Here is a 17324-nt window from a genome sequence, read left to right on the forward strand (position 1 = left end):
ATTAAAAGGACAAATAACACAAGGAATTACAAGCTCTTAGGTAGCTCCATATACATTTAGGTGGATACAAGCTGCAAACTTTTCTGAAAAATGATGAATGAAGAACTTTTTTTATATTCTCTGGATATTCTTAGTAAAGGGTGACACAAAATGTTGCTTTCAAATACATTTGTGACTAGGCATCAGTCACTAGAGCAATGCCTATTACTACTTCACCACAAGATATCTTGTACCTGATTTCTCTTCAGAAATGTTGTCTCATCAGTTGCACACTACTAGTCTCCACTTACCACCAGAATCATGAGTATATCTGTTTCCTTCTCTCAATTCATAAAGCCATTCCCTTAGTTCATGTCCTCAGCACTTGCCTTTGAGGTATTTCAATACCTTCTAAGTTGCTCTCCTAGCTTCCAGTTCCTTGTCTCCATTATATCCTGCATGGTGATTAAATTTATATTCTTTTTTTTTTCCTGAGACAATTGGGATTAACTGACTTGCCCAGGGTCACACATCTGGGAAGTGGTAAGTGTCTGAGAAGATTTGAACTCAGGTCCTCTTGACTTCAGGGCTGGTGCTCTATCCACTGCACCATCTAGCTGCCCTAAAATTTATATTCTTAAAGCAGAGATTCAACTATATCATTTCTCCATTTGAGGAGTTCCCTATTACCTTTATGATAACATACAATTTTTTGATATTTAAAACTTTTGAAAAACCTGGCCCTAAACTACTTTTTTCAGGTATATTTCATATTTCACTCATAATATGCTACATTTCAATCAATCTGACTTACTTGCTATTTTCCACAAACCAGATTCCATTTGTTACTTCTATGCTTCTGACATTTTCTCTCCTCAACTCTTCCTCTCTGAATACCTATTTGTCTTGTTAGCTCAGGTGTTACCCTCCAGGCTTTTCTTGAATCTCCTGGTGATGTTCCCCCTCTGCCAAAATTACATTGTACTTAATTTACATATATTTTATCTTATCTGTGAAAATGTTGTAACCACTCACTAAAAATATAAGCTTCTTTAATTCAGGGACTATTTCATTTCTGCATTGCCATACTCCAGGAGAGTGCCTTCCACATAGAAAAGAATTATTAATGCTTTCAAATGGATGAATAAATTAAGAAATATTTCTAGGTGAAGCAATTGCTCTGGCACCAAAACTCACTCCACATATGTTTAAATGGGCTGATCTTACTTTTCCATAGATACATGACTAGGGTAAGTCAAGAGCTTTATAATACCAATGCAATCTGATATAGACTAGAGTTAGTTTCAGATTGTATTGAGGAATAACACTTGAATAATTTAATATTTATACTGGTATTTAAATATAATATTAAATACTATTCAAATACACATTTACTATTGTGAAAATAAGATGGAATAATTCCCAAGTTTTTTACTCTTAATAAAATGAAATCAAAATTCAAATCTTTTGGTATAATGTATAGTGTTCAAACTAGAGGTTAGAGAGAACTTGTACTCAAGTTTTTATTCTGACATACTCTAGCTGTATAACCATATAAATACCTCAGTACCACAGGTAATTATTCTTTAAGATTTTAGGTAGGGAACACTGGTAAACAAAGATTTTGATACTACAAATTCTATACAGAGATGAAGCCATACACAGGTATGGTCCACAAAGATTAAAAAAAAAAATCAATTAAGAGATGAATGAATGAATAAACAAATGAATCCTACAAATTAATTTTGATTTTAACACATAAATTGAATGTATTTAATTCCTTATGCTTTGAAGCACAAATAAATTGAAGCATTTTCTGGATTATGTGTCACAAATTCAAATGAAATTGTCTATCTCTGCTTTGTTATCTTATGTAAGATACTTATTGTTTTGGATTCAATTTCTTCATTTTAATCCTGTTCCTAACTAAGAGTCAATAATTCTGCCTGGTACATTTAGATGTTTAATAAGTATTTATTTCTTCACTGATCTCAATGTTATTTATATATTCATAATACCTTTGCCTGATACATTCCTAGAGAACTGAACTTATTACATGCCCTTTAATATGATATTATTTGCTCAATAAGAATGTATATTTTCCTAAACTAAATCATATAATCAAACTTGGTTGTATTTGGTTGTCCTGTTGAAAAGTAATATAGCAAAAATGTTCAACTGGAATGTTTATTTATTAACCTATACCACTGGCAATTATTCAGATGCACAATTGCTTTAGAAATGCTGACTATATGTGTATATATATATATATATATATACACACATATATATATATTCTAAAATTTCTAAAAATGTTTAGATATTCAATTCTTCCTTCAAAATTAAAAAGTGTTTTAAAAGGAGAAGGTTGATCAAAAGTTTTGAATAAAAAGGAATACAATCATTCCAAACATTCATTATCTTGTAAATTTCTAATGTTCAGTGTTTTGTTTTGTTTTGTTTTGTTTTGGGGTGGGGTTGGTAATTTTTTAAAATTTTAAACTTAAATACAAAATGAAAAAAAAAAAGAAAAAAAGAAACATTGCCATATACACAGAAAACCACAAGGAAAAATTCAATATAAAACAATAAATTTCCATTTCAAGAAAAATCTATATAATAAATATTAAACTTTTTTTTTTCAAACCTGTCCAGTTTTTCTTTGTATCCTTATTGGTTTTCTTTTCTTCTCTATTATGTACTTTTTAATTTATTTTTCCCCTCCCTCTCCCCACCAACCTAAAGAAAGCTATAATTAAATATGGATACATATACATATACATTGATGTCTATAAGCATACCCATATATATATATGTATATATATATACATATATATATATATATGTATACACACACACACACACACACACAGTCATACACATGCTTATTTCCTCCTATCATCTGTTTCTCTGAAGGTAAATAGCATCTTCCTTCCTAAGTCCAAGTCTTTCTATATTTTTCTAAATCAATGAGCTCATCATTTCCTACAGTGCAGCAATATTTGAACCCAATCACATCCTATCTGAGAGATTATATGTGAAAGGTTTTTTTCCTCTGAATTTTCTGCATTCTTTCTCTTCTTGGCTACATAGGTTTAATTTATGTGAGAAACTTTTAATTTAAAATAACCAAAACTATTCTTTTTACACTGCAATAATGCTCTCACTTTATTGAGTCTAATACTGCTCAATCTCTTTATATCTTTTCTCTGGTTTCTTTGAAGCTTCTGGTCTTTTGTTCTTCCAAATGAACTTTGTTATTTTTTTCTAAGTACATTCATTTTTAGTAATTTAATGTCATTGAAAAAATGGATTGGTTAGGTAAAATTATTATTTATAAAATTATATTGGTTTTACTTACCCAGTGAAAAATAAATATTATTTCAACTATTTAGATCTGAGTTTATTTGTATGAAAAGTGAATAATCATCTTTCTTGGAGAAATTTGAACTTATTGAATTAATGCATGCAGAATTAGAATTAAAATAAGAGCACTGAGAAATGAAAATCTACTAGGCAAACAACTTTAATTTTAGCCTAAAGTTCATAAGGCAATGAAAACTTAATGAAAATTTAAAAAATAGAAGAGGAAAGAAAATAATTGAATCACTAAAACCTGTAGTTATAATGATAAAGTATAAGATACAATTTTAACTGATTAACATTTTTTTTTTTTACTATTTATGCAACTACCAATGAAAACTACAACTTACTTTAATTTTTACGTGGTAAATACCTTCTAAATTTAAAAAAATTACATTATTGAATTTAGCTGATGTCTAATAATTTCATTTGTCTCATTTTCTTCATGTTATATAAACAGGTTTGGGGGAAAATGTCCAAATAATGATACTAAGTGAGGTTTAGGGTATAAGAAAAATTACTATAATGGTTCATCATCAAATTTTCTCCATCCCCAACTTGAACATAACTACAGAAAATGAATTTAAATTGTAGCAAAGGGGTTTTAGGCTAGATTTGAACAATTATACAGTCTGGGCTACTAAGAATAATTGTAGATGTTGCTTCTTTGGAAGTTTGTTAAATTATAGTCATCTAAAATAACCTGGTTATGGTCCAAACTCTGTCCCAGTGGTGGCTGATCAGCTCTTGGATGCCACTGGACAATGGCATGTCTGCACAACTAAGAACCCTTCCAATTCTAGGATTCTATTGTTCTAAGTTAATAAAAATATCATCTATCCCCAGGGTCTAAAATAGTTTTCAAATCTCATATATGTTCAATTCAGAAACCAAGGAACTATATCCACAAATTATAGTCTCTTTTTTATTTTATAATTGGTTGGAAACAGGAGCAACAGTAGTTACATTGAAAGCCTTTTCCAAATAAATGAGAGTTTAAATACTAGTTATAATCAAAGCAACCCTAATTTTCATTTCAAAGGTGAGTATTCAAAAAGATATATATTTAAAATTATATTGTTAATTAAACAAGCTTTTCTTTTTAATGCAAGGGAACATCAGAATAAGGTCAATCATTCCCACAGGGTAAATATATGAAGGTGGTTTTAAATAAAGCAATGTCTCCACACTTTACATTAGTGGTCCCTAATCAGCATAGAGGAAGCTAGTGTAAACATACACTTGGATATGCAAACTCATTACAACTGAGCTGTAGACAATTTACTTAATTTTGACAAAGTGCAGAACTCATCCTAAAGTGAAAATCCATTGAGGTGAAAGATCTTCAGTCTCTCAATTTTGTTTAAGGAAGAAAGCATTTTAATCTACAAAATGACTAAAGTAAAACATTTTATAAACACTGTTATGCTTAATGATTCTTCTCTTTTATCCCATATCTGAAGGGTGCAATAAAAGAGACAATTTTTTTAAACTTTCAATCACAGTTTCTTTATATGTAAAATGGGCATAATAATAATAATAAGCCTTTAGAGTGTTGTTGTGAGGATTGAATTAGATAATATTTGTAATATACTTCCCAAGCTTTAAAGCACAACAGAAATGGTAGCTGTTATTGTTATTACTTGTAGTAGTAGAATTATAATTACTTTTCTTTTTAAGGCTTATACCCAATATGAGTAATTATTGAGTAACCTATGACTGGTGGTCTCTCTAATCTTGATTCTGAAGCAGGTTTGTGATATCAGAAAAATTGTTAATCAGTCAGCAACCATTTATACTTTACATGTTCTAGACAGTGCACAATAGTCACTGCTCTCAGAACTGACAATGGATTCAAGTAAGACAATGTATACATACACAGATGGGATGCACACACATATAAAAAAATACATTATTTTGAGAAGAAGGTGCCAATAGCTATTGGGTGATCAGGGAAAGCTTTGTGCAGAAGTGTTTGAATTGAGTTTTGAAAGAAAAGTAGGAATGCTAAAAGGCAGCAATGAAGAGAAATCTGTTGAGAAGGGAAGTATTCAGGGAGAGAGTGATGAGTGTGTGGAACAGTATAAAATATAAGAAAAGGGAAATAACGTATAATATGGTTGAAAAGGCAGGTTGGGGTTATATTATAAAGAACTTTAAATGACAGTGTTTATATTTTACTCTAAAGGTAATAGGACTATAGAATTTTGATATGTAATACAAGGTCATCCTAGTGGGGTGAAATGGAAAGGGAATTTTGGAAACTACATGGAGGATGGATTTCATTGACTAAAGACTTTAAATAAGGAGATCTAGTAGAGATCTATTGCAACACTCCAGGCCACAAGGAACAAGGAACAAGAGCTAAGGTTGGCAGTTGTATGAGAGGAGAGAAAGAGATTGGTGACAGAGAAATTGTGAAGACAGAAACAATACAATTTCTGGAATATGTGATGAGTGAAATGAGTGATGATGAGATAGTGAAGATGACACCATGGTTACAAAATTGATTGACTGGTGGTAAGCTCAAAAAAAAAAAGAAAGAAAAAAATGTAAGTCTATGAATGGGGAAAAAGGTCAGGACTTGGTTTGGAGCATCTTTGATTTGAGACATTTATGATACATCTAGTAGAGAATGTCTAATAGGCAATTGTTGATGCAGGACTACAGTTTAGAAAAAGACTAGATACGGGTAGATATGCAGTGGATAGAATACCAAGCCTGGAGCCAAGAAAACTCATATCTCCTGAGTTCAAGGCTAGCCTCAGACAGTTTACTATTTGTATGATCTTGGGTATGTCACTTAAACCTTGTTTCTCATGTATAAAAATGAGCTGAACAAGAAAATAGTAAACTACTCCAATATCTTTGTCAATAAAATACCAAATAGGTTCATGAAGAGTCATATACAACTGAAAATGACTCAATAGCAACAAATGAATACATAGGATTATAGATTTAAGACTAATAGGAACTTCTGAGGTTTTCTGTCCTAATTTCCTCATTTTAGAGATTAAGAAAGTGAGACCTGTGAAATGTCAAAGAAGAAGTAAAGTGGCAGAGACAAGATTTGAATCGAGATCCTCTGAGTGTAGAGTTAAAATGTTATAAAGTATTAAGAAATGAGTGCGAGAAGTAGAAGAAATGAGAAGTTAGATTTTTCTATCTTGGCTAAGAAAGAAAAGAGGGTCAAAAGACAATAACTTGAGACCATGATAATCTATTAAAATATTTATTTTAAGGAAGGGAAGACTTGGGCATAATTTTTGAGCAGGAAGAAAAAACAAGTAATTAGGGAAAGATGACAGAGAGGTGAGAGGAAGGAGAAGAGAGAAGAAACAAAATAGAGGAGATAAGAGGAAAAAGGGAAAAGGACAGAGAAACAGATGGAGAGAGTTAGAAACAGCGCAACAGGATAGTAGCAATAATCTGCTGAAGAAAATAAATAGAAATGTGAATGAGTGCATGTAGAAAGGAAGGCCATGATATGGAAGAATCATTAGAGATCCTTCATAAAAGACTGGACTAAATGAAGAGAGTCCAGAAGATGATGTCAGAATTTTATGAGATGAAGAGGAAAGAAGATATGGCCAGGATTATCTCAGTAAAATATGAAGTCCTCAATTTTAAGAATCAGAAAAAGAGCTACTGTGAAAGCTTTAAAATAAAAGTAATGTGGAACAACTGTTGTGTAAAGTTAAATGAAGAATGAATTGTTTGAAATGATTGAAAATGGCAAAACAATAAAAAGAGAAGATTCTTCTGTATGATTTATTGTTGGTCAATTGTTTTAGTCGGGTCCAACTCTTCATGTCTCCATTTGACGTTTTCTTGGCAAAGATACTTGAGAGGTCATTTTACAGATAAGAAACTGAGGCAAACAAGGCTAAGTGACTTTTCCAAAGTTGCGTAGCTTATAGGTATTGAAGGCCACATTTGAACTTAAGATGAGTCTTCTTTATTCCAAACCCAGGGCTCTACATACCCAGCTGCCCCGAAACTCAATTTAGGAGGAGAAAAAAATACCTTGATAAAGTGAGTATTTAATTTAGATTAAGCTGACACATAGATTCTCATGGACAACTGTACGATTCTCCAAGTCTGTTTAGTGGCACATGAGTGCAAGCAGACTAGGTATCATGTGGGTGTAATCCAGAGTTGGGATTTAGGTTAGTGTGAGAAAAGAAAACACAAGACAACAAACAATTTTTGAGTTTTAGGTAGAATAAATTGGTTAACTAAGGGGGAGGAGGCAAGAATAGAATGTTAGTCTGGTTATTGGTAGCCTCTAAATCATGGAGAAATAACAATAGGCACAAAAGTGACAAAGCAACAAACGTACTCTTACTCAGAAACTCACAAAGGTTCCCTTGTATGGATTTGATACATACCTTACTCATCCTCAGAGAAAAGAATGAATATTCTTGCTGCTGAAGTATAAACTTTTGTTGTTCAGTCACTTTTCAGGGATTCAGTAATCCTTCATGACTTTATTGGGAGTTTTCTTGGCAAAGATATTGCTATTTCCTTCTCCAATTCGTTTTTACAAATAAGAAACTAAGACAAACATGATTTGTCCAGGATCACACAGCTATTAAGTATCTGAGGCTGGATTTGAACTCAGGACAATGAATTTTCCTAATACCATTGCCAAAATCTAATCTATTACACCATCTACTTCCTCCAGTATAAACCATCCACAGAGACAAATGTTAAACATTTTCCCCGAATTTATTTTTCTATGGCTGCATCACTCTTAAATTCTTCACCTATGATTTTGGTACCTAAATCAAACATTGGTTTGAATTTTCTTGCCTTTCCCATCTAGAAAGTAAACTCTTTATTATAGGAAGAGACAATATTCAATAATGCACTGAACAAGCTAGCTGAAAAGTAGAATTCTATAGATAAAATTCATTTTAGGAGTTCAGCTGTTTTCAAGTGATAGATTCTAAAATAAGAATTCTGTTCTTAAGGGTTGGAGGAACACTCCTACATGAATATACTTTGTATGAGAGGTTAAAACCTCCTAATGCTATTCCCACATATACATTTTTTGAACATCTATAACTAACTTTTGCTCACATTAACAGATAGAACCAGGCATGATAGTCCCTGTAAGACTTTGAATTGTCTTTTAATTTTGATGCTGCTAAAAGCAAATAATATTTCTTAAAGATTATTTTTTCATTTCTAATAGCAAAAGTATTAAATCAGCATTTCTAACAATGACTTTGAGTTTTGGATACTTACTATTTTGTGAAAAGAACTTCATTTTAACCACCAGGAATATTTAATAATATCATTGCCCCATATCCACCCTAAATTATTTGAATGCTTTTCTTTGCCATAAGTATGCATAAACCTTAATTTTGACTATTCTAGTGAAAGTGTCCCGAAGCAATATGATAGAAGTTGTACTTTGCTCTCTATTATACAGTTCCTCTCCAGTGTTACACCTTTGTTTTGGGAATAGGAAAGGAGAGAAACAAATAAGTCTATTACAAATAAAATGAATTTGCTGCAACAAAATTTCTGATGAGATTTTTTGGGGAGTTTTGTAATAGTTTTTGTTATTCATATTTTTCCTCAGATGATATTAAAACCAATTATAAAAACATTTGAAATCTACATTCCCCTGCTTCAATACTAGCCATACAATATTACTATTTTATAGGATACTATAAATCTTAAAAATTATTTTTCATATATTTCAAATAACAAAATTTATATTAGTATGATAACTCTACCTAATTTTGTAAATAAGTTAAAATACTTAAATATATAACATAAAGAGTTCCTCAAAATTTCTTCTATTCTTTCCCATACTTTACCATTTCATTAAATATGAATTCTTTGGCTTAACAGACCTAACATTCTGTCACATCAACCTAAACTAATTCTCAGCATTGACTTAAACTTAGTATCTTAGGGACAAAATGGATTTGTTGACTCAATTGATTTTTAGATCCTAAATATAATCAAAACTTCAAATTCTTCTTTTAAAAAGATCCATTCATCATAAACGATAGGGTTATAGATCTATAACTGGAATAACCTTAGAAGTCATCTAGTTCTTCTCTCTTAAATTAAGGTAAGGAAATTGAAGTCTATATAAGGATATAATTTGATCAAGATCACATGGGTACTTTGACCTAACAATGCCATTACTAGGGCTGTATCCCAAAGAAATTATAAAGGAGGGGAAAAGACCCTCCTGTACAAAAATGATTCTAGCAGCTGTTTTTGTGGTAGCAAAGAATTGAAAAATGAGTAGATACCCATCAATTGGGGAATAGCTGAACAAATTGTGATATGAAAGTGATGAAATAGTACTGTTATATAAAAAATGATGAACAAGCTGATTTTAGAAGGCTGGAAAGATTTACCTGAACTGATGCTGAGTGAAATAAGAAGAACCCAAATACTTTGTACTGAATAACAGCAAGAATGTTTGATGATCAACTATGAAAGACTTGATTCTTCTTGGTGGTTCTGTGATCCAAAGCAATTCCAATAGACTTTGGACAGAAAATGCCATCTGCATCCATAAAAAGAACTAAGGAAATTAAATATAAATCAGCAGATGCTATGTTCACTTCTTTTTCTGTGTTTTTTTAAATTTCTCGATTTTTCCTTTTTGCTCTGACTTTTCTCTCCCAACATGATACATAAAGCAATATGTATTAAAAATAATTTTACTAAGAAAAAAAGATAACACAGGTTGTTAAGCTGGCAGAATACTAAATAAAATCTGAGTCTTCTGCTTCCAAATTCATACTTTTTCTACTGCACCACAAACCTTTCTAACTACATTTTGTATCCTTATGCAATTGAGTTTATTGTTTGTCTGACTCAAAATGAGACCTGAATTGTCTCCACATGGGCATTTAATAATGTCAGTATGAAAAGAGCCAGCTTTTTACCCATGGAAAACTGGTTCTTAGCAAAGTTACCACAGAGATCAGATAATAGCTAAATATGAACTTTTTGAAAAATACATTGGCCCCAGCTAGTTAGGACCATTGAAATAACCACAGAGACAAGGCAAAATACATTGATTTTTCCTTTAGAAACTTTTTTTTGGTATTAGATATACCACATAATACATGCTATAAATACTCATCAAGATCAAAATGTTTATCTGGGGAGGGGAGAATAATATGATGACATAGTACATCCACTGAGAACTTTTCAGATCTTTATTTTTTATTTGTTTTCACTTTCCCAAAGCCCAGTTGCTTCCAAAATCTCATTAGCTTGGAGACTGCTTCAATTACCAGATTTGTTTCTCTTTCTTACAAATTATTATAACGTTTTCTCTGTCATTTTCAACTCAGGGTCATAGATTTAGAACTGGGGGCATCTTAATATCAAGTGCAAAAACCTTAATTTTACAACTGAGGAAACATGTCAAAAGAGGGTAAGTTATTTGTAAATGGGTAAACATCCAGAGAAGTAGTTGATCCAGGATTTGAAAATTATATTTTCCTATACCAATTACCTGTTGGAGCTCATCCAACTTAAAGTGGGGTAACTCAATATGGGCCAACATTTTCTCATCTTTTTTGCATTTCTAAATTAGTAACTCTTTAGACATACTGATAGTGTGTGATAGATAGTTAAGGAAGAGCTGCACTAAGTACGAACTGTCCTTATTCTCCATTTTAATTTTCTTCCCACCAATGACAATGACATTTAAAATATATATATATATGTAAAACTCCTTAGGTCATTTGTTACTTGCCCAATGAGGTTAATACTAGTTATTCCCATATACTTTCTAGAAAGGAGAGAGAAAAACAACAAAATAGATTGTAATTTGAGAAATGTGAAAGCATTTTGTAGAATTATCTTAAAACTTTTTTTTCTTTAATCCCTTTCCTCACATCCCACAAAACTCGAATTTAAGAATATATATTTCTTATGAAATATATCTTTATTTTCTTTTAACTAAATTAGAACAATATGTATTTTCATGTATGGATGTGTTTATTCTTTCATAAATTCCACTATTCATGAACATAATCCTTTTACCTTTAACACAGAAACTATAACTACATTTTCATGTGAACAAATAAAACTTTTTATGCTATTTTTATTTCCCTACCATTAAAATTAAGCCAGAAGAACATTTTAGATTTATCTTCTCTATCTCTTACTCTATGGTAAATTCACTGACTGTGATTTCACAAATTAGTTTTGTTTCTCCACAGTCACATGAAAAATAGATTTAATAAGGAAAACATGTAACCTGATAGTAGAAGTCTTCATCACTAATACACAGAAGTGCCAAGACCAAAGCAGTTTTATGAGGGGTACTCCAGAGCTTAAGGGCAGCATCACTATTTCCCATAACTAAATTTTGTTATCAGAATTTACAATTCCATTTCTTAATTTAATCTTTGCCTTTAAAAATACCCCCTGGAATTTTGGTCTTTTACTTTCATCATTTCACAAGCTTTTCTTAATCCTAATAAATTTTACTACTATAACCTTTAATCTGAGAGAAAATAAATAAATTAATATGTAGAGATCCAGAAGAATTGTTCTATCCATCTAACACCTATCTACAAAAACATGTTATATAACATATACATAATACATAATATATGTTATACACACATATATTTACTTCATTCAAGAAAACATACCTATAAGTAAATAACTATCTTGCATTCAGTGCACACAATATTTGTATTAGATTATTATTGTGTGTTGGCAGCAGTTAACCGCATTGTAATTCCAATAAGTACAAATGTTTTCATTAAAAGATAATATGGAGAAGACACAATAAATATCAGAATCAGTACTTAAGATGGAAAAGAAAATATTTCCTTAAACAATGAAAAATTTGGATTATCGTTTAAATCTAACAAAATAATTAAATTAGTGAACATTTAATGTAATTAAGAATAAATGGATATAAAGAGGAAATGCAGATTATTGAAAAAATAAATGGCTTATTTTATGTTTTATCACTAAAATCCCTAATAGAAATAGATGTGTAAAAAGAAAAAACAAATACCTTAATATATATTGTGATATTTGTTGCCATTGCAGTCATATCTGGCTCTTTATGACAGTATTTGGGGTTTTCTTGGTAAAAATAAATGAGTTGTTTGCCATTTTCTTCTCTAGTTCATTTCACAGATGAAAAACTGAGTCAAACAAGCTTAAATAACTTGTTTAGGGTCATGCAGCTAGTGATTATCTGAGGCCAGACTGGAACTCAGAAAAAATGAATCTCCTTTACTCCAAGCCTGATTTTCTATCCTCTGTGCTACATAATTGCTTTATTATATTATTATTTATTATACTATTTTACATTTATTTTGAAAGATTTTTTCTATTAAGAAATATTTATTTTCCTCTTCCTATGGCATTCTTCCCACTGGGGTGAGATAGGGATGGGAACATATAGCAGACATATATAGTCAAGAAAAACAAATGTGCACATTGTTCCTGTGTACCTCATTTTCCATATTTAGTCTACTTTCTGTCTGGAGCTTAGTAATCTTTTTCATCTTTGGTATTTTGGAATACTGTTTGGTCATTACTAGATTATAATAACATAGCTAATTAACATTATAAAAGGCTTTCACACATATTAATTGATCTTGATCCTCATGATTAACTCATTTTGCAAGTAAGAAATCTTAGGCTTAAAATATTTAAAGACTAAAAGAAATCTGAGCTTCCTGATATACCACTCACTCATTCATAAAGTTTGTTATTAATTTCATCATGTCCAGAATCCACTGGATCTGAACCCAAAGGCAGGTCAAAGACTTTGGGAAGGGTCTTACAGATGCTGAGGATATGGCATACTTCACTTTTCTAGCTGCCCAGTTTTTTATCAGAAAGTTGGATTAGAGGGCCTTTAGAAGGGTATTAGGCCTGGGTCCCAATAGTTAGTGACTTTCAAATATCACATAACATTTCATATTATTTTAAATTATTTTTTCTTAGATTTATAACCATTTTTTAAATCTTCCATCTCTCCTTCCCTACTGGAAAAGAAAAAGGAAAACAAAACCTTTATGACAAACATACAGTTAGATAAAATAAATTCCCATAGTGGCTCTGTCTAAGAATTGTGTCTCATTTTGTATTTTGGGCTCAAGAGATAATGAATATTCTTTGGATAGTCACTATACTGATCAGAGGTTTTAAATGTATCAGGGTTTTTTTTTTTTATTTTTACAATGTGTTACAGAAATAAACTATTTTCATGGTTTTGCTCGATTCAGTGTTTCTGTTAATATAAATATTATTATTGTTCCTGAAACTTCATATCATCTTTTCTTAAAGCATAATATTATACCAGTATATTAATACATTATATTCTATTCAGCCCTTCTGTAATTTGAAGAACATAAAATGGAAATAGGAATCACAGAGAGAGATTATCAATTTCTATAAGAGCCTAAAACAAAACATTTTGCTAAAAATGAGAATAAGAACATAAAATTATAGGTGCTGTATTTTATAACACAATATATATTATATTGATATGATAATGAAATTCTCTACAGTGTATTTATTTCAGACCAAACATTTCTTACTTAAGTTTCTTAGCATGTTTTAATAAAAGACTCCTAAATACCAACATCTCTCCCTGATTAGCTATCTTAGAAAACTAATTAAGTAATCAATAAACAGAATGAGCCTAAGTCAATAGCTACTCTGATAAGCAGGCATGATCTTAAACTCACAGCAACACAGTTGTCAGCAATTACAGGGGAAGCTATATCTTAAGGTTCATTAAGACACACTTGTATAGCTATTAAATGTCATCTAGCAATAGCTTCTTTACTATTTATATTGAAGCTCTCTATTATTAACCCTCAATGGACACCCAGAATATATTTCTTAGCAAAGCACATAACAGCTAATAAATTTGCTATCACTTGCTTTTCACATAATGAAAAATAATAAGTATATTCTGTATTAAAAATAATCTTCAGCTGAAATATTTAATGTTGGGCTATAAAGAACTCAAATCTAAGACAGACGAGAGACTATATAAAATAATATGTCTCAACTGTCTCCTGTAACAGAGATAGTAGCAATATTCAAGAATATAGGAAAGAAAAGATTACTTCTCTATATTTTGTTTTCAAACATCTGGACATTTCATCTTCAGACTTGTTCTCATCTGCAACATTAATACATCTGATTCTATGAGAGCAAATTGTAGGATTAAGTCTAAAGGGTTGTTTAGGAGTGTTTAGAGATCATCTAAATTGTTTAGGCTTGGTTGTTTTGTATGAAAATTTCAACTACCTCAGTCAGATCTCAGAGGATTTGAATTGCAGGACCTACCGTGGCCTACCACGGATTCAGCCAAAGGACATACACTGGTAACTCACAATCCCAGGAGCTATTAAAAATTCCTAGCCATCCATAAATAAAATCTGTGTGGACTTGAACAAGCTTTGGTGTATGAAAGAAATAATATAACAATGAAGGATCCCTTATGCTAGCAGAGAAAGGTGCTACTCAAAGTCCAGAGATGAAAAATTTTAGTGGAAATGGGATAGAGGTACTCCAAAATGACAAAAGTTGCCATTTGGAAAAGACAATACTATGTTTTGTGTTGGTCCAGAAGGAAAACCTCGGATCAGAGGATAGAAATTACAAGGAATCATATTTGGCTTGATTTAATAAATTACTAATAAATATCTAGCATTAAGTTTTATAAAGTGCTTTATAAATATTAACTCATTTTATCCTTACAATAGCCCTGGGAAGTAGATGCTAGTATTATCCTCATTTTACAATTAAGGTAATGGAGACAAACAGAGATTAAATCACTTGCTAGTGAAAATCTGAAGTCAGACTTGAATTTATATCTTCTTAATCCTGGATTGAGTGCTTTATACATGGAACTACCTCATTGCCTCTAACTTAAAGGAAAATATTTTCTATCAACTTGAGCTGCCTAAAATTGCTCCATCTAACTATTCATCTATATATTTATCCATTCATCTATCTATTCATCCATCCATCCATCCTTCCAAGCAGTCAGCCAGTTAGTCAATTAGTCCTTCAAAGCTTGACATGAGCAGGTCCTAGTACAATAAAGTAGACCTCAGGACAAGATCCTCAGGGATTCCAATAATAAAAATCCAGGCTGTGCCAAAGCTGTGAATTTCACTGACACTATAAATATTCAAGCATAGATTGTATAGAATTTTTAGAGGATACCTGCTTTGGACAAAATATTTGATCTCTAAGGTACTTTCTGTTTCTAAGACTATGTCAAACATTTGATTAAGAGCTGAAAAGGACTTTAGAAATCACTGAGTCACAGGATGATAAACACAAAGCTCAAAGCTAGTCTAATCCCTTGATTTTACAGATATGTGAACTGAAGATAAGGGAATTAATGTGACTCATCCAAGAACACATGGCTATAAGTTACAGTGTCAAGAATTAAGCTCAGATTCTCTGTCTGTAAATCCAGTGCTCTAGGGAGTTCTCTCTCCATTTTATTACCTGCTCTATTCCCTTGATATTATTTTCAATAAGTTTGGCTAAACCAGGGGTCCTCAAACTTTTTAAATAGGGGGCCAGTTCACTGTCCCTCAGACTGTTGGAGGGCCGGGCTATAGTAAAAACAAAAACTTTGTTTTGCGGGCCTTTAAATAAAGAAATTTCATAGCCCTGGGTGAGGGGGATAAATGTCCTCAGCTGCTGCATCTGGCCCGCAGAACATAGTTTGAGGACCCCTTGGCTAAACCCTCAAAATTTAAGAATTAATCCATATCTCCAAATTGGACTAAATAAATATTTGTGACAAAATACATATGGACATAACCTATTTATTTTTTTCATATTTTAAAAAATATAATTAAAATGCTAATCTTTTGCTCCCTATGTTAAAAGTACTCAAAACCTTAAAAAATATTTAAGATGTTTATTATTTGAACTAAATGTCCCAAGTTTCTTAATTGAGTCCCCATTTTAGTATTGTGGCTATTTTACAGGTATAAAATTCTTCATGTGAAAAAAGAAAGATTAATTGTCAAAAATATAGCTTGTTAAATGAACCAAAAGAATTCAAATTGTTTATGCGAATATATCATTCAAATAAAATGTTGTTTTGTTTTCTTTGAGGATGTTTAAAAAATAAAATTGTGCCACTACCATCAACTTTATTCCAGATCATTTGAATTATTCCTTCCCTGATGACATAAATAGCAGGTACTAATAAATGTCATGAATAAGAGCATGAATTTATATAACACTTTATTATAGTCTATCAACTTTTCCCATTCACTATCCTCCCAAGCAGGTAATACAAACATTATTATTCCAGTTTTCTACATAAGGAAACAAAGGACCAATGAAGTCAAATGATTCACTGAAAGTCAAAGAGCTTGGAATTGTTTTTCTCCGTTGAACTTCCCTTCACACTATGATGACTAAAGTTCTAATTATTCATTGAGGATAATAGCTGATATTTATAGTCTTTTAAAAAAGTTTACATACATAATTTTATAGAATTTTAACAACAATATTTAAAACCTGTATATCTGCTACATATATTACTACTTCATTTTGTGGATAAAGAAACTGAGGTTCAGAGAGCTTTAATGATTGCTCAAGCTCAGCAAAATAGTGCCAAGGGGAAACTTCAAATTTAGCTCTCATCTGACTCTGGGTCCAGGGCTCTTTTATCATATATGGTCTCATTATGTCTGAACCATTAAAAAAAGTACTGCCAGAGATAGCAACAAGGATGATTTAATTCTTATATGTGTCAACTCCATCTGCCTTCAATGAAAACACTGATTGTGAATTGATTCTTGCTGACCCCAACTCTTTCCATGTGTCATAACTAAAATACTCAAATAAAATTATGATTATATCAATGTAGATATCCTCTCCAATTACAGATTACACCTTATCCTTGATATATAGTTATCCAGTTTGTAACTTAATCATGATTTAACATATTATTTCCCCCCCCC

The 17324-nt window shown here is 31.3% G+C and overlaps 1 protein-coding gene across 10 annotated transcripts in view; it reads right to left on the reverse strand.

Moving 5' to 3' along the window:
- RALYL (RALY RNA binding protein like) overlaps positions 1-17324 on the reverse strand; it is an 803768-nt gene that overhangs the window by 653926 nt on the left and 132518 nt on the right. The window lies entirely within an intron of this gene.

The sequence above is a fragment of the Sarcophilus harrisii genome, chromosome 1 (genome assembly GCF_902635505.1).
Source record: "Sarcophilus harrisii chromosome 1, mSarHar1.11, whole genome shotgun sequence".
Taxonomy (NCBI): Eukaryota; Metazoa; Chordata; class Mammalia; order Dasyuromorphia; family Dasyuridae; genus Sarcophilus; species Sarcophilus harrisii.